The sequence below is a fragment of the Pteropus vampyrus genome, unplaced genomic scaffold (genome assembly GCF_000151845.1).
Source record: "Pteropus vampyrus isolate Shadow unplaced genomic scaffold, Pvam_2.0 Scaffold1, whole genome shotgun sequence".
Classification (NCBI taxonomy): Eukaryota; Metazoa; Chordata; class Mammalia; order Chiroptera; family Pteropodidae; genus Pteropus; species Pteropus vampyrus.
Window position 1 is genome coordinate 40,686,538 of NW_011888782.1, and position 22,437 is coordinate 40,708,974.

The window sequence follows — 22,437 nt, forward strand, 5'->3', positions numbered from 1 at the left end:
TCCTAATGGCAAGGAAAGATTCAAGCATTTAGATCCCAAGCCTGCAGCTACAGGGAAGATTTTATTTCAGCTTCAAATAATTTGAAGCTATTGGTGAACTGAATCTAACTAAAGTAACAACTAAATCCAAACCGACTTGGATTAGATTAGAACTACAGATTAGATTAACTTGATCCCCTAGTGACCTGAAGTCCCCACACTCCAAAAATAAATCAATTAATTAATTAAAGATGCACCTTTTATGGGCAAAAAAAAAATTATTTTCTTCAAGATCTATTTTTCTGAGTCTGAAATTGAATAAAAATTTATGAGACATACAAAAAAACAAGGTTATGTAACCCATCCCTAGGAGAGTGTAATGGATTGAATTTGTGTCCCCTCTCTCCCCCCAAAAAAATTCATATGTCGAAGCCCTTATCTTCACTGTGATTGTATTTGGAAATAGGGCCTTTAAGAAGGTAAGTAAGCTTAAATGAGGTCATATAATGAGGCCCTAATCTAATAGGATTGGTATCCTTATAAAAAGAGGAAAAACATCAGAGACCTTACTCTCTCTCTTGGAACACACACAGAGGAAAGTCCATGTGACAACATAGTGAAAAGATAGCCATGTAACAGCTATGAAGAGAAGACTCACCAGAAACTAACCCTACTGGCACCTTGATCTTGGACTTCTATCCTCCAAGACTGTGAGAAAATAAACGTCTGCTATTTAAGCCACCCAGTCTGTGGCTTATTGTTATAGCACTGAGCTGACTAATAGAGTGAGGAAACATTCAATAAAATCAGATCCAGATATAAATCAGAGATTAGAATTATTAGAAAGAGATTTTTAAATAACTATAATGGATATATTAAAAGATCTAATGAGAAAGAAGAACAGACATGTACAGATGGGAAATTTCAGCAAAGAAATGGAAACTATATAAAAAGCTAATAAAAATGGTACAAATCAAAAATAAAGATAACTTTCGATGGGCTTATGAGCAGACTGGACACACCAGAAGAAAAAAATCACTGAACTGAAAATAATTATCAAAACTGAATCACGAAGAAGAAAAAAGAGCAAAACAAATGGAACACAGCACCCAAGAATTTTATGACAATGGAAAATGCTGTAATATGGTAATAATTGGAGTCTTAGAAGAAGAAAGTATAGAGAGAAGTACAGAAAAAAAATATTGAAAGAGAAAATAGCTGAGAATTTTTCAAAACTGATGAAAAATATCAGCCCTCAGATCCAAGAAGCTCAGTGGCCTCAAGCAAAATGAATAAAATAAAATAAAATAAAATAATAAAATAAAATAAAATAAAATAAAATAAAATAAAATAAAATAAAATAAAATAAAGTAATTACATAATAGTGAAACTGCTGAAAAACAAAGGTAAGCAGAAACTCTTGAAAGCAATAAAAGAAAAAAAAAGACAAATTATAAACAAGAGAACAATGATATAAATAATGGCTGACTTCTCCAAAAGAATGAAATCAAGAAGACAATGAAACATTTTTAAATGCTGAAAGAAAAGATAGTAACAGCTTTCTAAAATCAGAAAAACTAGTCATCAAAAATAAAGGTGAAATAAAGATATTTTCTGATATACAAAAGTTGAAAAAATAAATCCCCAAGGCACCTGAATTACAATAATAAAAAAGAAGTTTCTTAGGCTGAAAGACAATGACACCAGATAGAATTCCAGTTCTGCAAGAAGGAATGAGAAACACCAAAAAGGATAAATATTTTGGAAAATATAAGATTTTTCAAAAGATTATTCACGCATATACTTTTAAATTTATTTAAAAGATGTTTATTGAAAGTAACAATGACACAATTATAGTGTTTATTGTCCACATATAAATAAAATATATAAAAATAAAAGCAAAAAATGCAGGGGTGGGAATTGCGGTAAGGTTTTTACAAAGATGTGTGAACTTTAATAATAGCAGTAGTGAGAGAGCAAAGCCATACCTCCTACAGTGAAGAATTATACATCTTACAAACAATGAATGCTACCATTCTACTGAACTATGGTAGAAATGAAGAGCTTGTTCCTGGAACATCAAGTGAACAACTGGCCAGAACTGCTGATCATAAGCTGTCACACCCGCAAAATCAGAGTCAAGGGCCAAGCAGTAGGCCATCATAAAATGCAAGTGGAACATCTGATATTGAGCATAAACAGAGCCTGAGGGTTCAAGCAACCTGCATGATCAGGTAGCCTAGATCTACATGTCATTGTCATCCATGACTATTGCACCAGCTCATAAACATGGCCACATAGCAGGTACTTTATGACTAGCTCACTATGATGGTTAATTTTATGTGTCAACTTGACTGGGCCACAGGGTTCCCAAATATTTGGTCAAACATTATTCTGGGTGTTTCTGTGAGGGTGTTTTTGGAAGGCCATCAGGTGGGAGAATTCTCTTATTCAGGGGATTGTCAGTCTTTTGTTCTATTCAAGCCTTCAGCTGATAGGATGAGGCCCACCTACTTTATGGAGGGCAATTTGCTTTACTCATTTCCAATTTAAATGTTAATCTGACCCATGGTCATCTCATATTTTCTCTTAAATTTTCTATTCTATTCAATCACTATGCTTTGATAAAATGATCTTTTTTCTCTACCACCAATATTCCAAGGTCATTCCTGCCTATGTAATTGTCGTTTTCTTTATTTGCCTCCCCCAATAAGCCACCATGAAAGTAGAGATAATGTCTGTTTTTTCACAAAATGAATCCCCAGCACCCATAATGATGTCTGCTACATACTAAGTACTCAAAAAACATTTATGTGGACATCAAGAATTAGTTAATGAAAAACCCATTCTAATCTGGAAGCCAGCTTCCTTTCACATTGTGCCAATGAAGCTTCTCCATGATTACAAATCCAAGAGTCATATCTCTCCACACATATTACTATATTTCCCTTTAGTCCACAATTCACTCTATGAAACTCTCTTCTTTTGAGTTTTGTAAAACCACTCTTTCCTGCTTTTTCTACAAGCCTTCTGTGTTTTCTCCTATTAGATATTCTTTGCAGGCTTCTCCTCCTCTCTTGATATCTAAATTTTGAGTGTTCCAGGAATGTGTCCTGAGAATTCTCTTTCCCTAGGTGACCCTGTAATCTCTATCAAACTTGACATGTTACTTCAGTATGGAAACTGCCATGAACAAATCAGTTAGAGGTTAGGGAAGAATTTCGGCTTTTTCCATCCCAAAGGAATCTCTGGTCAGACATTTGAATCTTCAGAATAGGTGAAATGATTTCTTCATGTGCAAGTTAGAAGACAGGGAAATCACATATTAGTTCATGGCCTTGCCTTTGGGGCCTTGTGATATTCTTGGGTTCTGGTTGTCTGCCCTTCTAGTCTGCCCATGCTTGCCGCCTGCTCTTCCTCTGATCTCTCACTCACCCACTCCCAGCACCTTTGTTCTCACACTACACCCTCTCTGTACCTCCTAAATGTAACACCTATCATGTACTCACTGCAGGCACACACAGGCAGGGTACAACAGCAGGGTGATCATGTGAGAAGAGGAAGAGTAAGTTATTTCTGTACATTTTATCACATAGCCACAAATCATTTCCCTGAAGGATTTAATTCAACACCCTTTCTCTGTCATTCATCTGCCACTTCAGTATGCTCCCCTCCAGGAGTCACTGTACCCTTCCTATAGAGAATAGCCAGAGATATTAGGCTTGCCACAGAGACAAACCATGTCAGAAATCTAAAGGAAGGACCAACAGAAACAAATAAGCTACAGTACTTCTATTTCTCACATTCTCTTTCTGGCCAACTCAAATACTACTTAATCTGTATAAATCAGGGCCATGCTTTAAAAAGGGTACCCCTTAAAACACAACAAGGAAATTAAAGACCATTCTTCTAAATAATAATATTTGACTCCATGTTCACAGGCAGAGAAGTCTACAGCATTAAGTCTCCCAAACATTTTGTGCTTTGTAATAGACATGTTTTTCTCTTTGCCTAGTACCATCTCTTTATTAGTATAGTCAACAAATGAAAGTAAGAAGAAAAGACTTTCAGAAACTTAATCTAATTATTCTTTGGGTACTTGTCTGGGCAGATGTATCTCTCATAATTAGGAAGCTAATCACTGGTTGGGAAAGATATATTTTCACCAAGAGAATCTGCTAAACCCCTTAGGATTTACAATTCTAGAAAATAATGGGTGGCAATAAAAAAATATAATGATGTAAATTATTATTTTATTTACTACACCATTCCTGTTTATTATTTGTACCAATTTATTCTGCACTATCTCAGCAGAAAAAAATAAAAAGTTAAATTATTGGAGGTTCTGGATACACCTAGCTCATCTCCTGGAAATAAGACTATAGCTCTGGAAGCTGACTTGTTGGTTTCCTTCCTCCTACTTCAGCACTTAGCACAGGGAAGTATTGTTTAATGGTTTATTTTTCCAGATAATGCAGGGTCATGCTATACCACATTCTTGAGAGAAAACCAAGGTCAATAATACACAGAAGATAAGCTATATATTCCCTCAGGAACAAATAAAAAGAATAAGAGATGTGGAAATAGACCACAGATTTAAACAAATTCATGGATGATTGAAACTAGATGAGGGAGCAATGACTGGCTTAACTTACTAGAGGAAGGTGATCTCTAAATATCTATAATGAAGACAACAAAGAGAAGCAAACTTATCCACTCCACACGTTGAAATTTCCTGTTTAATAGTCAGTCTCCCCCAAGAAGTCTATAAACTCCTCCTGAAGGCAGAATGAAATCTGTCTTCATTCAGGTTTTAATCCCAGAACCTAATATAATGCTTGGTCAATAATAAGAGCTCAAAAAGCATTTGTGAGTGCAAAGAGTGAATATATTAATTTGCTAATGTATTTACTAATAGACCAATTTACTTAATTTGGCCTTTAAAACCATGTTCTATGTTCAAGAATTTTCTTAGGAAGCTAGCCTAACATTACAGCTTTATTATTTAGACAGAATTCATAATACAAAATAGCAATAGACAACAAAGAGAAAATGTTAGCATAGTACAATATTTTACTAGTTTTCTTTTGCTGTTATAATATATACTCTAAATTTAGTGGCTTAAAACAATACAGATTTATTACTTTACAGTTCTGAAGGTCAGAAATTCAAAATCGGCCTCACTGGGTTAAAATCCAGGGGTCAATAGAACTGAATTCCTTTCTGGAGGCTCCAGGAGAGAATCCATTTCCTTGCCTTTTCCACCTTCTAGAGACCACCCACATTTCCTTTCTCCATCTTCAAAGCCAGCAATAGTGGGATGAATTATTCTCAATTGCATCTGTCTGACCTTGTTCTATAATATCTTTCTCTGACTTGGCTATAAAAGTTTCTCTTTTAAAGACATATATGATTAGACTGGATCCACCTAGATAATCTAGGGAAATCTCATGTCAAGAACCTTACAAAAAAAAAAGAATCTTACTTTTTAACCACATCTGCAAGGCTCCTCTTCACATGCAAAGTAATACAATCACAGTTCTCAGATTAGGACATGGTCATCTTTGGGAAGCTATTGTTTTGTCCACCACTAACGTCCTCCAGGCAAGTACCACTGGGTTTTATCAGGCAAATGTCCTCATCCTCTCTTAGAAGGACCTTGTTCCCCTGCAGCAAGTTCAGTGTCAGCCATGCTCAGGTTGGACGGGAAATCCCTCCATAAACTAAATCATAAGATATTACCTCAGGGCAAGCCCCCAAATTGCCTTCTCCCTTAACAAGGCTTTATTTGGCTTTAGTCATGTCTCTCATAAGGGTCACCTGACTCATTGTAGGCATCCGGGTGTGTCAAGCTTTTCTCTTTTTAGAGAGACTAACACGCTAATCATGCAGAACCATGCATCTACTCAAATATGTTGAAGAGTGAAAAAGAAAAAAATGTAAATTAACCCTCAGAAGAAATCCTTTCAGTTCATGTTTCATTAAAATTGTATCTTTCCATAGCTAAAGGTCAATTATCAATCTAGTTTTTGTTATGAGTTTTCTTTTCAATTTAGTGATGGTTATTTTCCTCACTTCTATACTTTGCTTTTCTCTTTTCCCACCATTCAGAATTGGCCTTTTCTGTCTTCCTTAATTATTAGATAGTATTTCCCCCAATCCAAATAAATATTCCTGGGAGTGAATTCATCTTCCCTCACAACTTGGTCTTTCTGTGTCTTTTTGGCTTCTTTATTTCATAACATCTGCTCTAGTGAGATTGTGCTTAGACAAGCACTGGTTGGCCAAGTTGTTATTACCATTCCAACACCATGACGCCAGTAGTTGAAAGAGGGCCCAAGATGTTTACTAGCATGAACTTCTGAAGGAAGGACAGCTGAGTGTTTTTCAAATGGTTATAGACTTCATTTGAGAGTTGACTTCATTATAAGCTAAGAAGTTCTTTTTCTCATTCTCTAAGGTTTTAATGTAGGAGGAATGAAAAAGCATACATCAGATTTCTCTGAAATACATTAGTCATATAGAGGCTATGCTGCCATTCAACCTTCTATGAAATCCTTCAGTAACCATAAACCACCTTTTTTATTCATTTGGGGATTCCTGGTTTGAAGCCTTTAGCATCAGTCATAAAACCAAAACAAATTTTAAAATAAAAACAAATTGTTTACTACTATAGAATTCCCATGAAATAAGTAATTGATAGCCTACAGTACTTACCACTGTGCCTAGCACATAGTAAGCTCTCAATAAATGACTCTTGAATGGATAGATGTTTTAATGAATTCATGATGTGGGAAGAGAGTAATGAGACTTATTTCCATCAACTGTATCTGAGACCATATATGCTGTTTCATGAATGAGTGCCTAACATTTTGTAAAGAAATAGATAACTGGCTTCACAAGGTAAACCCAGCAGTGATGACACATCGCCATGCTGTTTGGCTTCATTTTTCTGCTGCCTGTCCCAGCTCCCAATCTTCCTGTCAGAACACATTCTGTCTTCCTTACTGAAACTATTGTTCATAGTTGAAGTATCTGCAAGGAAAACCATAAACAACAGGGAAAGCTAATACCAATATTCATTCTTCTTTATGACAGTTTACAAGTCAGTCCTTCTCCTTTCACCTCTAAAGTCTTCATCAACTAGCATCTCTTCCACCCTGCCTTGGAGAAATAGATAACCCTGTGAGAAATAGAATACCAAGGAGCAGAATGAATACAAATTTTAATTCTTTCTGGGGCAACATACTCCTTTTTTCATCTATGTAAATCTCTGGAGGTGAACACACAATGTAAATATATATATGCTTTACTATTAAAATGTACAGCTGAAACTTACCGGATTTCATTACCCAATGCCACCATAAATTAATTAATTATTTTTTAAAAAAATCTTCAGAGAAGCAGTAGAGCCGAAACTGAGACTCATAGACTTGAGATTCTATCTTAATTTAGGGCTTGGCCTCACTCCAGAAAGTCAAGTCCAAGCTTTAGTCAATTCTGAATCATTCCCATTCTTGGTAAACCAAAGGAATCCATTTTGTACACCTGTACAGGGGCTTGAGCCTTCTTTTGGAAAATGTGATGGGTACAGCTTGACCTAGAATCCCAGATTTCCTACTATTAGATTCATAAAGCTCTCTGTTAATGAGAATAAGAACCAGATTTCCTACTATTGGATTTAAAAAGCTCTTTGTTAATGAGAATAAGAAGGAACAGTGCAGGTGAGTGGCAATATAAAATACAACATTAGATGACTTCCCTCGTTGCTTCAAACTGTGTTTGTGTTAGATCCAGATTTGTATCTGACACCTGATATATGATATGGAGCATTAATTTTTATAACATTGATTCTACAATATTTATTGCTTCACCATACAACATCAGAATAAGAATATGACAGAAGGTCACCTGCTTGCTTCTTCTTTAATCAATAAGTATGTGTTGCTATAACCCCCATCTTGCCTTACAATTCAACTACTTACTCTAATACTATGGGAAAGATACATAGATATTTTCTATAAAATGTCAATTGGGATGAAGGCAGTTTATTTCACTTTAGCTGTAGAGTCACCATCAGTTCTAGCTAATCCCAGAACTAAAAACTAGAATGCCTCTACAGCCTTTGAGCATCAGCAAAGACCTTTTAGGTATGGAGAGAAACAACTCACATATTGCTAATTGCAGTTTTACATAATCTGGTTGAACACTTAGAATGCAAGGTGATTAATGCACAAGGCACCTGCTTCTTCTCCTCATCTCACCACCATCACCAAAGCACCCAATTGGTGTGAAAAAGAAAAAATATAAATAAAAATAAATCAATAAATAAAGTACCCAGTTGGCCACTTTGGCCATATGTAAGTCATCAGCCCAGGTTCTTCTAGTTTCTCTTCTCTAGAAAGGAAACTACCCACAGAGTCTGGCACGAGGTATATTTCAAAGATAAAAGCATAAATCTTGCCCCAGGAGGCCTATCCACATGCAAACTAAGAACACCCACATATAGATTATGTTTCCAAATCAGCACTTTGCTGCAGTATCTACATGCCTTTGGACTGTTCCTGACTTCTACCCTTCAAATATGGTGCAAGCTCATGTGCCCTTAGGTGGTGTATTTTTCTACCTCTGCCACAGCTGGAGGTTCTCAGAACATTAGGCCAAATTTGGCCTACTGGTTTATTGTTCATGGAAAGCAACCATAAATCTCTGGAAACAAAAATCATAAGCCATTTTCTAACAATTGAATAAAGGAAGGAAAAGCACTAGCCTATCCTACATCAATGCAAGATTAATCTCCCTAATGGCTTTGGGAAATACTCCATCTCTGTGTGGAAGTCAATCTTTACTCATCACACATTAGGGGATAACCACAGGAAAGAAGTAAAAATGATATCACATTCTTCTTGTTTGCAAGTGGCTCCCCTAGAATTCTCTTTCATATGCTCCTTCCAGGTCTCTGTGGTCAGCTAATAATGTTTTAATCCAACTATTTAGTGGAAAACATACAGCTCTCAGTAATATTTTATGTATGAATTTATATTTGCAAACATATTTAGTCTTCTATTAGTTTACTCCATGAAAGACTCTCATCAGAAAAGTGCTACTAGAAGAAGTACCAAAGAAGTACCAAAACTCATCTAAGGATAAAAATTAGTCAGTTTTTGACAATGAGGATAAACCTTCTAAACCTTTCTCTTAAATTCCACTTTGGTAAAAGCCCTCTCTGTCACCAAATCCTTCCCCTTCTCATGTACTGACTGGCACACCATCTGGAATCTAAAAGAAATATGGAGTGAGTGAGGGTTTAGCCCTGCTGAGAATAAAGTTCCTAGATCCAGAAGAGAAACTGAATATAATAATCAAAATCACCAAGATTTTTGTGTGTGATACTGTGATAATCTCAAGGTGGCCCAAGATACAGTAGGGAGCTAGGTCCCCTGAAGATCCAGTTTCTCACTTCCCAAGGATGTTTACTAACTAAATAGAAGCAAAGAGGATGAGGAAGGAGATGGGGCACAGGAAATGGTCATGGTAGGGTCATCAAAATATTTCTAGATATCTCAAGCAATGATCTCGGCAATAATTGCTGAGTTATTACTGGAGGCTGCAGAAATACTGGTGACCACAAAAAAAAATTTTACATTTAGGCATAATACATTTATTCCCAAAGAATCCTTGATATCCTTTAATTCTAACAAAAGAATGAACTCAAGGACTATTAAGCAATTTGATATTATATATTTTATTTTATTGATAACGGCCCTCCAAAATTTCAATTAGTACTCTTTAACACAATTATTTTTATATAAATTAGCCTGGTTTTCTGTACTGTTTTTCTGACAAACATATAGCAAAAATGTGTTTGACCTGGAAGTCAAGGACCTGGTTTCTCTCAGCCCAGATGCTCCACTAGTTAGGTCTGTGACAGGCAAGTTGTTGAACCACTCTCCTCGTATCCTCACTCATAAAATGAAGTGATGGTATTAAAATAGACTAAATTCCTGTCAATACTAAAGTCCTACACGTCTATAATTTAGCATATTTATTGAGCTCACTAAATATCTAGCATTATTTGAGGGTATGATGGGATCACACAAAAAAAATATTTTCAAATGTTTCTACTTTCAAGAAATTTAAAATTTACTTTACACTCTAGTAGATTCTATTATTTCCTTAAGGGCTTGTATTGAGTTTAGTTTATTTCTGTTTCCTATGGTGTAATATCCAGTAGGTGTTAGACGAGTGTGTTGAATAAATAAATAATGCATGAATGAGCAAAACACACACACATCTGAAGCCAACACCTGATAAAAGTTAAGAAATAAAACACTGAGAGTAAGAGATGATGAAGTTCAAAAAGGTCAAGATCAGGGTCTGAAGGAGGAATTGAACAGCAAAGCACGCCAACATCTGAATTTGGAATAAATCCAGAGATTAAACAGTACAAATAGCAAGAGCTTCAGAATAGAGAGATAAATGATTACATGGCCTGGGATGCTGAGGAAAGCTTCTCCATGGTAATGTAACCTGACCAGAACCCAAAATAGGGATGGAATTTGGAGAGCTGAAGAGAAAGTAGAAAGTTCTAGGCCGGTAAATAGCATAAGGAATTATTTCGAAGAAAAATAAATTTAATATATTTGAGAGTGGAAGTGATCAGATTGACCAATAAATTAATAAAGTTTTATACCAGATAGTTTATCCATTCATTCAATAAATATTTATAAATATCTACACATATATACAAATATTGAGTATATACCTTATGCCAATTATGGTTCTAGAAACTGAGGAGGTAGCAGTGAACAAAACAAACAAAAATCCCTTCTCTCGTTGAGCTTACATTCTAGTTGGGGAGACAAATAATAATCACATAAAATACAGAATATGTCATATGGGAATAACTGCTATGGGGGAAAGTAAGTCAGGTAAAGGGGTAGGTTAATCAGAAAAGGCCTCCTTGGTTTAAAGAATAGGGAGAATAACCTCTATATGGTCCCATGGCCCTACATACCCATAACTTCTCCATTGTCTAACTTGAATCCAGCCTGCTATAGCATAAGCTCATTTCTATTTTCTACCCTCTTGTTTTTTTAACATGAACATAACAAAGACCAAATATTTATCTGAAATCTGCACCAGGATACTTAACCCAGTTCTCTGAGTATAGCTCTTGTATCCATCTTTTTCATTTAAGTATAGTTGGTATACATTATTATGTTGGTTATATTAGTTTCAGGTATACAATATAGTGATTTAACATTTTTATACCTTACAATGTGATCACCCACTAATTCTAGTAATCAGTTGTCACTGTGCAAATCTATCACAATATTATTGACTATATTCCCCATCACCTTTTCACCCATCTCTCCCACCTCCCCGCTCTGGTAGCCATCACTTTGGTCTGTTTCTATGAATCTGTTTTTGTTTTGTTTGTTTGTTTAGATTCTATGTATAAATGAAACTATATGGTATTTGTCTTTCTCTGCCTGACATATCACTTAGTATAATATCCTCTAGATCTATAGATGTTGTTGCAAGTCTTTGATAGAACAGTTACTCAGCTCTGTACGAAATTTGAGAAATCTGCACTGGGAGGTGACAGCTGTCTTTATAACATGCTCCATCTCCTCATCGAGACTACCCCTCTACGATCCACCCAGGACTCAGGTTCTCCCCAACCTGCTAAGAAAGATAAGGTTGAGTTTGTAGGTTATACTAGAGCAGATTGGGCTAGGAGGTTTTTTTGTCTTATAGACTATAGAGAACAAAAAAAAAAAAATAGTTTCATAGTAGAAATGATGTTTGGAGAGGATACATCTAGCAGTGGAAAGATAAGAAGCTAATTATTTAAGAACATAAGGCTTGGAGGGTAGCAGTAAAAATGAAAGGAAAAGAAAACAAAGGAAATAAATAACTATTTAAAAGAAAATTTGATAGGACAAGGTAATGAATATATATAAGGACTGAAAAATGAAGAAACTATTCCAAGATTAGAAATATAAAACTGGGAGTAAATTTGGGAAGTTTTAAAGGAAGATAAGCTCGGCCTGGGATATAATGATTTCTGAATGATTTCATAATGATGACAGTATCTAAATAGGCAGCTATAAATAAGTATCAAAGCTCAGGTGAAAGTCTGAAGCTGTATAAAAGGAAGCAAGTGTTATCTACAGAGAAGTGATAGCTGGAATCATAAAATAAACCTATTCTCCAAGAAAGAATGAAAGTATAGAAAGAAAAAGACAGTCTTTAAGGCCAGGTTTTAGGAAAATCACTGGGTAAGAGATGAAAAGAGAGAGTGAAAAAGATGATGACACCAATTCCCATGGAGGAGTTTAGACAAAATTAAACACCACTGGATTTGGCAAAGAGGCCACTGATTATCTGTCAAGGGGTGATGATGGAAGCCTCATTTCTGTCTCATTCTCCTATATCTAAAAAAAAAAAAAAAAAAAAAAAAAAGACAGATTGGTAAATCCTTGTACTCAAAGCTAATATCAGTACTCTGCAGGATAAATCTCAGACACTTTCCAAATGTCAGTTCTGTGAATTTATGGAGATAATTGGGTCATTTAAAAAGCTGGCACTAGCAAGGCTCAGGGGCCAGTTGAGCATTTGTGAAGCAGCCTACTGGTTTAGCTGAACTTTACACCCGTAGCTGAAATAGGAATCAATAGCTACAGCCTGGGAAACCCCTTCCATGGGTATTCACCTTGGAAATCCAAGTGGCCCACCTTGGGGGTTCCTATGATCCCTCTCTATAGGTGAAGATCTTTGGGGGTCTGCATGGATGGGCTAGTTGATTGGTTAGTCAAGTTTTTTTTTTTTTTCCATAGAAAGAAAGCTTTCTGAACAGCCATGGTAGAGCAATAAATACTGACATCTGTGTCCTGAGGCACAGATAGCTCAGATACAGAAAACTTCTAGCCTACAAATGAGATCCATGATGCAAAGAGACAGTTATTATAGGCAGCATTATATAAGGTTGCCATGTCAAAAGCACAGTAAATAGACCAAAGCTGAATCCCACTGGGCCTAGGCAAGTTGAGACAGCCAGGCAGGTCCAGGAACCAATGTAAGTAAATATGTGGGAAAATTGGAAGTGATCTGAAGGAAGGTAAGTCTGAGAGTCTCCGTGACCTTGTGGCAATTTTTTAAGCAGTGCTCAAAGTTTCTAGTATAGGCATCTTTGTGTGGTTAAAGGAGCCAATTCATAGCATATACATTCTTCAGTGTGCAAGAGTTAAAAAAAAATGTCTGTCTTGTTCAGTTGTCCTCTATATATTCCTTGTACTTAACACTTTCTTGCTGAAATGTCTTCTTTTTCCCATCCTCCATCACTTCAAAATATAATGCTCCTCTGACTTTTAAAATTCTCCCCATTTCCAAAATTTCCCCAACCTTGTTCAGCTTTCCACCTATGACACTGGTCAGACTCCCATAAGCCTTTGTTTGATTTCTAAAAGCTGTCCCTGGCTCACATCTTCCTGTGATGAAACAGAAACCAGTTAGTTACGGATGACAAGCAACTGACTCTTTACAAATAAACAGCCAAAAAGCAACTGAAACACTCATCTCTGGGTCAAGCTTGATCTCTGTAATGATATCCTACCATAAGAATCAGGATTGCCTCTTCAACGCTAAAGACAAATGGGGCACTGCTATTAGAATACCACTCCTTGAGAAAAGACTCACCTTGACACCTGTACCACCACAGAAAGACCAACTAGCTGAGTCAAAAACAGACTCCTATCTGAGTCACCAGCCAGACAACATTCTAAGAACCCGGAAATGCACAACAAATCACCTTTTTCCTTAGGGGACACATTTCATGCTTCTGGTTGGTTGGTTGGTTGGTTGGTTGGTTGGTTGGTTGGTTGGTTGGTTGATTTGTTTTAACTTGAGGATTCTTTCAATTTTCTCAACTCAGAACCTGTTTAGATATATTTTCTCCTCTGGGTGATAGTTTACTTCTGCCTACCTGCTTCAGCAGATACATTGTACTCAAGTAATGTTTTAGAACATTAGTTATTCTCTTTTCTAGGCAAGCAAACAATCTTGGATACAGAGAACTTCAACACAAACCCAAGTGTTCAATAACTTGCCTATATATAAAGTATTCAAAAATATTTTTAAATGTAGTTGAGGGTTTAAAAAATAAATAAAACTAAGCACACACTTTTGCATGTAAGATCCATAATGAACATGTAGCTTACTCAGGCCATTTCTGCTTTCTCATGAACAGCAAAATCTAGACAAAAGTCATGTGTTCTGTGGTCACTCTGACTGGACAACAAGAAAAGCCAATTGCTGTATAACCCAAGGGCTCAGATATATGTTCATTAAAAAGTACTGGAAATAGCAGTTTCTAAAGTAGTAGTTTAAATTAACAAAATTTAACAAATTCATTTTCATCTGTTAACAAATTAATTTGCAAAACTAACAAAATTTAATTAACAAAATCAAAATTGAATAAATTTTGTAAATATATATGATCAGTCTTATAGCAATTTGTTTATAGTATACAAACTAACCATGAAATAAGAAATTCTGTAGGTGTCCTAGAAGCACATTGATGGAGAATAGAAACCTAAAGCCAGGCCCAGCAAGAAGAAACATGACCCATTCTGGACCATGGACGCTCAGGAACATGACCTCAGGTGGATACACTGACATTCTCCACCTCTTCGACCCTCCAATTATACTTTCCTCTTACTTCTAGAGAATGTCCTTGCATTCCAATTTGCCAAGATGACCAAAGCCATCCTAAGATTCTTCATCTATCATTTAATTCCTACAGTTTGGGCCTACATTCATCTTCACATTTAAATCATAACTGGTCTCCCCACCTCCAGTTCTCCTCACCTCCACCACCCCAATTTTCTACTTCAGCCTGATCTACCTTCCTAAATCCCAATCTCTATTATGGCTCTCCTCTGCTCAAAAGCCTTTAAAGAATCCACATCTCTCAGAACAGCCCTCTAAAAATTGACCTTGCCTAACAGGGAAGAGGATCTGAACAGACACTTCTCCCTAGAGGACATACAAATGGCCAACAAATATATGAAAAGATGCTCAACATTGCTAGCTATTAGGGAAATGCAAATCAAAACTGCAACGAGATATCATTTCACATCTGTAAGAATAGCTATAATCAACAGGACAAGGAATAACAAATGCTGGAGAGGACGTGGAGAAATAGGAACCCTCATACACTGCTGGTGGGACTGCAAATTGGTATATCCACTAGGGAAAACAGTATGGAGTTTCCTCAAAAAACTACAAATTGATCTACCATATGATCCAGCAATCCCTCTACTGGGTATTTACTCCCAAAGACTTGAAAACTCATATCCATAAAGATATTTGCACACCAATGTTCATAGCAGCATTATTCACAATGATGATTGGCTAAAGAAGCGGTGGTACATGTATGCAATGGAATATTACTCAGCCATAAGAAGAGATGAAATACTGCCATTTGCGACAACATGGATGGACCTCGAGATAATCATGCTAAGCAAAATAAGCCAGACAGAAAAGGTTGAAAATCACATGATATCACTTATATGTGGGATATAAACCTAAAAGCAACAAAGGATAGGACAAACAAACAGAGACTCATGGACATGGACAATGGACTAGTGGTTACCAGAGAGTAGGCGGTAGGAGAGGAGGGGGAGATAGATGGGGTAAAAGGGGTCAAACGTAGGTGGGTAGGGGGAGGGTGAAGTGGATAAAGGGGATCAAATACATGGTAGCTGAAGGAAACTGGACTTTGGGTGGTAAATACACAATAGAATATACAGATGTCAAATTATAATATATACCTGAAAATTATATAATTGTATTAACCAATGTTATCCCCAATAAACTTAATTTATAAAAAAAGTTGACACTATTTCTAACAAATATTTTTAACCCAGATTATTCCTTTGTATATTCTATACTCTACAAAGATTGTCATCTCTTCTGTCTTCTCCCAAGATTTCTAGAAAACAGAAACCAAGACAAAGATCACAGGGTATTACTTTATTTAGGGAGGTGCAATCCCAGGACAAGAATGAAAGAAAAGGAAAGTAAGACAGGGAAAGATGACAAACAATGTGAGATAAGCATAACAATGGCCTCTACTTCACAATGAGCTTGAAGAATCTCAGCCAGTCACTTGGCAGGCCACCTGCCCAGCTATTCAGTATGTCTCCAAACAGGCCATTCAGAGAAATTATGCCTCAGAAGAGTCCATTAGAGGAAGAAAGGGAAGAAATACTTATCTGACCAAATTCTTTCCAGCTCCTGGTTTTCTTTAGCCAAAGTCAACTCTCCTACACTTCTAAGTTGTATCCCGGACCTTTTAGGAGCTGCTTAGGAAGCTAGAGCCCATACTTAATAGAGCAATATTTCATATAAATCTCAAAGTGGTTGGAGAAGCCAGAGACTCCAGGCATGGAGTTGACCAGTTTCGGGTGGCAGAACCTCACAGACCACACAGATTCTGTCAGGCTCAGCAGCTCAGGCAGAGCAGATGGGTGGAAAAGGTAAAGGTCCTAGAACTAGATGAGACCAAGAGAATCTGCAGAGGTATATAAATTCAATATGCCATCTCTCTATCTAGCCAAAGCCAGCTCTTCAATAAAGTTTACCCATTGATCAGTTTCCTGAATTCCTTGTGTGGGTGCTTGCTTACATACTGCTAAGTCGTGAAGGTTATTTAAAGGTGGTATATGGATGTGTATATGTGTGTTTAGTTTCCCCTATTAAATTTTAAGCTCATTAATGGCAGCTACCAAGCCAGTATTTCCCCATATCCCTATCTCAACTGGCACAGTGTGGGTGTATAAATGTCATCCCATCATTAGTTGTTTAATAAGTGAAAAAGCAGAACAGCCCCAAGAATAGTAAACATGGGGGTCACTTGAGCCCCAGTGTACAGACAGTCTCTTTTCTATTGACTTCACAGAAATATTCTGAGCTTTGCAAGAAACCTCAATGGACACCTAAGTCATTCATTCATTGTACCCTGTGCTCTCAAGTCATTCTCTGCACAGGGAAAAATTTAAATAATTTAGGTTCAAAAACTACTGACAAGTAATTGGCTCTTAATTTTTTTTTAATAAAGGAAAATGAACTCTTTCCTCTGCAACAGGAAATTAGCTAAGAATTAGATCTTGTGTTCATTATTTAAATTACACACACACACACACACACACACACACACACACACACACACACACATATATATAAAACAAATACCAATTTAAACCATGCCCTATGATAAAATGGTTAAAACCATAGACTCCAGAACCAAAGTTCCTGGTTCAAATTTCAGCTTTGCCACTTACTAGCTACATGTCCTTGGGGGAATTACTTTACTTCTCTGCTCCATAGTTTCCTCATAGATACAATGAAGATAATAATAGCACCAACCCCAAAGGGGTTTTTATAAACAGTCAATGAGTAGTCATCTGTAATGCCTGAAAAATATGCCTGAAACATGTTTGCTTAATAAATAAATAAGGTTATGAGCCCTAGAAAGGAAAGATAGGAATAAGAACAATTATATACTGCTAAGAGACCAGCTATTTCAACTTTCTCTTTTCAGACCCTCCTTGATAGCTCTAACTGTAAGCATTATTACTAATTCCCTTCCCTACGATACCACAGTACATGATTTGTATAAAGATCACCTTATTTGGGTTGGTTGAATATGTGATTCTTTAAGAGCCTATAATCATAAAGACCATATTGCTGATGATGTGTAAATGTGAAGTATTTTAGTAAATAAATGAGAAGAAAAGGTATGAGGAGAAGAGAAAGTTCAGCTTGAAGTTAAAAAGTAATTGACTTTTTACTCAGTAGTAAATGGTGAGAAATATTTATTTTATATAAATTTTCTCTGTTTAACCCTAGCCTACACTCCAAAAAAAAATTTATTTAGTTGATTGAAAAATATGTGGGTCCCACCCAACATGCTGTTTATTTCCCCATTCTTTGTTACCTCAGCAGGTGTGGCTTATCATTTTTGACTCATCTTGCCTGTCCTATTTGTGCTGTGACCTCTGCTCTTCATTCTCTGTTCCTTTAACATCCACCCAACTGGGTCCTTAGCATCTGTGCTGCTTCCAAGCTTCAAGACTACTCTAGAGACAAGATACCGTAGCCTAGGGCAAATGCCAAACCAAACATATTATAGCTTTCATAACAACTAACTTCGTCTGCTCTTACCACAAGACCCAGAGGCTTCTCTTCCAAAGGAGGGGATATACCTTGGGGTCACATCCTTGCCCCATCACTACTCTCCACAGTTCCTCCTCCTATATGGCTCTTCACCACAGCCCCTACTCAGTAAACATTTACAGGTCCAAACATAAAATTATAAAGGTAATATGAGGACATTTCAATGAGCCATTTTAATAAAAAGAGACCACTTATTTAATTCAGTTTGGGTTGATTTATATTTGTAGCCACTGGACCACCAGCCACAGAAAAAAGTCATGCCCCAAGTTTCATACACAAGAGTCTTATTTCAAGCCCTCTTCAAGTCTTTCCTGGGATATAAACTCTATCAGATTCTCTATCTTCCCCGCAGTGATGAATTTCAACATTCCATTGTATGGAGGTTGATACAGTGAATTGGGGGAGGAAGGAAATCTTACCTCCCCAATGTGGCATTTGCCACATCACAGAAGGGTAGTAAGGGGATGGCTTTCAAAGAAGAGTTTTGAACTGGTCATGAATTTGTGTGTGTGTGGTGGGGCCGGGGGGCGGGGGAATGAAAAATATCTTTTCCCGTAAAAAGTGCCCACCCTGTTAGGGAGTGTTATGGGGAAGATGACTTTTTAGTCTCTTATTACTACCCTATGTTCATGTGATTTCCTTCTAAAGAACTTGTAATAACTGGGCCTCAACACACAAGTCAAGCAATTTGACCATTAGGTCTTTTAAGAATATGAAGAATAATAAAATTTTAGATAGGAGGAGACCTTAAGATAGCATACTCTAATTCTCTTACTTATAGTAAGGAAACTTGGCCCAGAGAGGTGACACAACATAGTCATAAAACTCATTAAAATCAGAACTAGGATTTGAAACCAGACCTCCTAATTAAATTGATACTGATCTCTAGCATTGTGATACATAGTGATAAAAGTAATGGGAAAAATTGTATCATTATATAAACTATCAATATAACAACTCACCACTAAATAGCAGGAATGTTTATTATTTTATTTTAAAATTTTCCCTGTTTAGTGTGTGACTCTCTTGGCAATTAGATGAACCCCAAGTGTGTCTGAGTTAAGTGCTCTGAATATCTTCCCTGCATTCTTCCATTAATATGGGGTTTCGGCTTCTATGCTGCCCTCTGAGGACTGCTCTCCCATAGCCAGAATCATCTTCTCTCCTCTGTAATGCATAATTAGGAAGAACACCAAGGGTAGAGGAGAAGTTTCTCCAGAGTTGGAGAAAAGAGGTACCACAGGGTGTAGAAAAAGAGAATGGGAAAGGAAAGAGAATAGTAAGACATGTTGCTCTGGGTGGTATATCTTCTACCAGGACTCAACAAATACAAATAAATAACTTGTTATTATAGAATTATGCTTTGCTTGCTGGACTATGGTTCATTAATGACTGCATCACTCTAAGGGAGAGCCATGTGGATAATTATGCAAAAAATAACGTAGGTTAAGCTTTAAATCTTTTTTTTATATTTATACCCCATTGTTATTGTACTTGTCTTTGCTTTTGAGAAAATGTCCCTTTTCATTAATACATAAAAGTTCTAGCTCTTAAAATAGCTTGTAAAAATCATTCTAACAATATATAGAGTCTTCAAAATACTCAGGTCCATTGAGCAACAATCTCACTTTTGAGATTCCCTAGGAAAATAAGTATTACTAGTGAAATGTATATATCGTAGTGGTGAATTACATACACTTGTCCTTAGAGTCCCAGAAAAGGCTTGTGAACACTATGAGCTGCAGAAGCACAACTTTCAGCTAAGTGGAATGTCTATAATTTTAAACTATGCTATGTAAGAAATTCCTAAAATTGCCTAATTGAAACAGCACAGCTCTACAAGATTAACAATGACTCACATGCTATTGATTCTGTTTACTAACTTTGAAATTCTGAAACTACTATTATGCTGATGGGATGTTGGTTTTCAAAAGTCCCACAAATGTATGCATTTTGTCAACTGAAGTGAGGTAGAGCATTAAGAAATATTTTAAGGACATGTGTTTAGGCTATCTAGATGTCCAGGAACACAGTATGCTTCTCTTCTTGACTTCTGTTTACCTCAAAATAGATTTAATGCCTTTATGAGTAATATAATGGGGATCATAGTTTGGAAAATTATTAATACATGTTTATCTTTTGCATTTTCACAAATGTGACCACATGTCTGTGAATCCATGACATATCTCTAACTTGAAAGAATTTAGATAATTACAACATGGTGGGGTGATGTGGAAGGAGAGAAGCAAAACTGATGATATATCTTCTAGAGGAGGTTATAGATAAAGATGAATTCTAGATTGAACATAGATTAAATAAATATACAGTTAAATATATTTATTTAAATGTTAAGTGTTTCTACTAGATGTAGAGATAATAGTTCACAACCTTAACTATCTGAGACAATTTATATAATTCCCAAGCTCCATCATCAGAGATTCTGATTCCATAGTACCAGGATGGTACCCAGTAGTCTTTATCTTTATAATCCTTCACAAGTGTTTCTGGTCATGAGTCAGGTTTGAGAACCAGTGCCCAAAGGACACATAGCAACCATATTGTTCTGTGATCTGGAGTTACCATAAATACCCTGTAAGCATCTTCTAGAAGATTTTGAGGACAGAGGCCTTCTAAGGGATGGAAGTAACTCAGCAGACTAGCATAGAACCTGTGTAGGGAAAGCATTGAGTCCCAAATTATGAGTTTCTACCAGAACTTCTACCCTCTCAGAAGCAATAAGAAAGAAGTTTCTTCATATCTGACCACTTCTGAAGAATCAAAGGCAGAAGAAAGGAAAAAGGAAGAGAGAGGCAAAGAGATACAGACAGACAGTGTCAGAGAGAATGACCATTATCACCATTTCTATCCACTATTAAATTAAATATTCAGTACAATGAAATAAAAGGAGAGAATTGAAAAGAAATTGAAACACTGTCATTATCTCTATATGATATGTTATTTGCCTAGAAAATTCAATACAATCAATTAACAACCAATAAGAACTTTAAAAATTCAGTAAAGTCACCAGAGAAGATAGCAATGCAGAAAAATTCATTCCTTATGCTACATTAACTATAGCCAGTTGAAAAATATTCAAAGAATGATTCTCTTCACAGTAGTAATGAAACTATAAAATGTCTAGGAGTAGAGCTAAATGTGTAAGACCTAAATGTGTAAGACCTAAATTATTAATAGAAAATGAGAGTTATTTGAAAAGAAACTGAAAAAATGATAGATATCACCACATAACTGGACAGGAGGACACATATTACATAGATATAAATTTTCTCCAGTGAAATTAAATTAAATGGAAAAGTCAAATAAATTATGGTGTAGCTAGACTATGAAGTTAAACATTTAAAAGAAATTAAAAGCATTAGAAAGAATTACAAAAGGATAGAGCTATAATATTGGAGTAACAAAGACCTTAATAAAACCCAAAATCCATGAAAGACTAAATTGATGATACAACTATATAAAAATTTAAACCTTCTACATTCTTTTGAAAACACCATAAACAAAACAAGACAAGCAACAAATTGGGAGAAAATATTACAATAAAGATATCAAAAGAAAAAAGTTTTAAAAGAGTGTATGTGAATTAACAAATGACGAATCATTTTATTAAATTGGAAAGGATACAAATTGGCAATTCACAGATGAAGAAATAGAAATAATTACATTAACAACAATAACAATAGCTAACATTCAGTGAGCAATTAGCATAAGCACCTTGCAAGTATTATGTCATGAAATTCTCATAACAACCCAGTGAGGCAGAGCAGTGAAATAACCTGCTCTTTGTTGGTAATCTACAAAGAATCATCAAATTAGAGCATTCCAATATAATCTTACTCCAGGGGTGTTTCTCTTAACGACTACCATTTTCAGGCAATAAGTATATGAAAATCTGTTTAACATCACTAGTATCAATGAAATTAAAATTTAATCTGTTTTAATTTTCAACTATTAGACTGGCAAGAATTAAATGAATTGATAATAGCTGAATTTTGGTGAGAATGTATCAAAACAGATAACTTGTTATACTTTGATGAGGGCATGATTTGCTTCAGCTTATTCATGGGGAAATTTGGCATGATCTGTCAAAATATAACATGTGCATATCCTTTGAATCAGGGTTTCCATTTTTAGGTATGTCCTAGAGAGATGCTCACAAACTGCTCCAAGAATGTTCAACGAAGCATTGTTTAT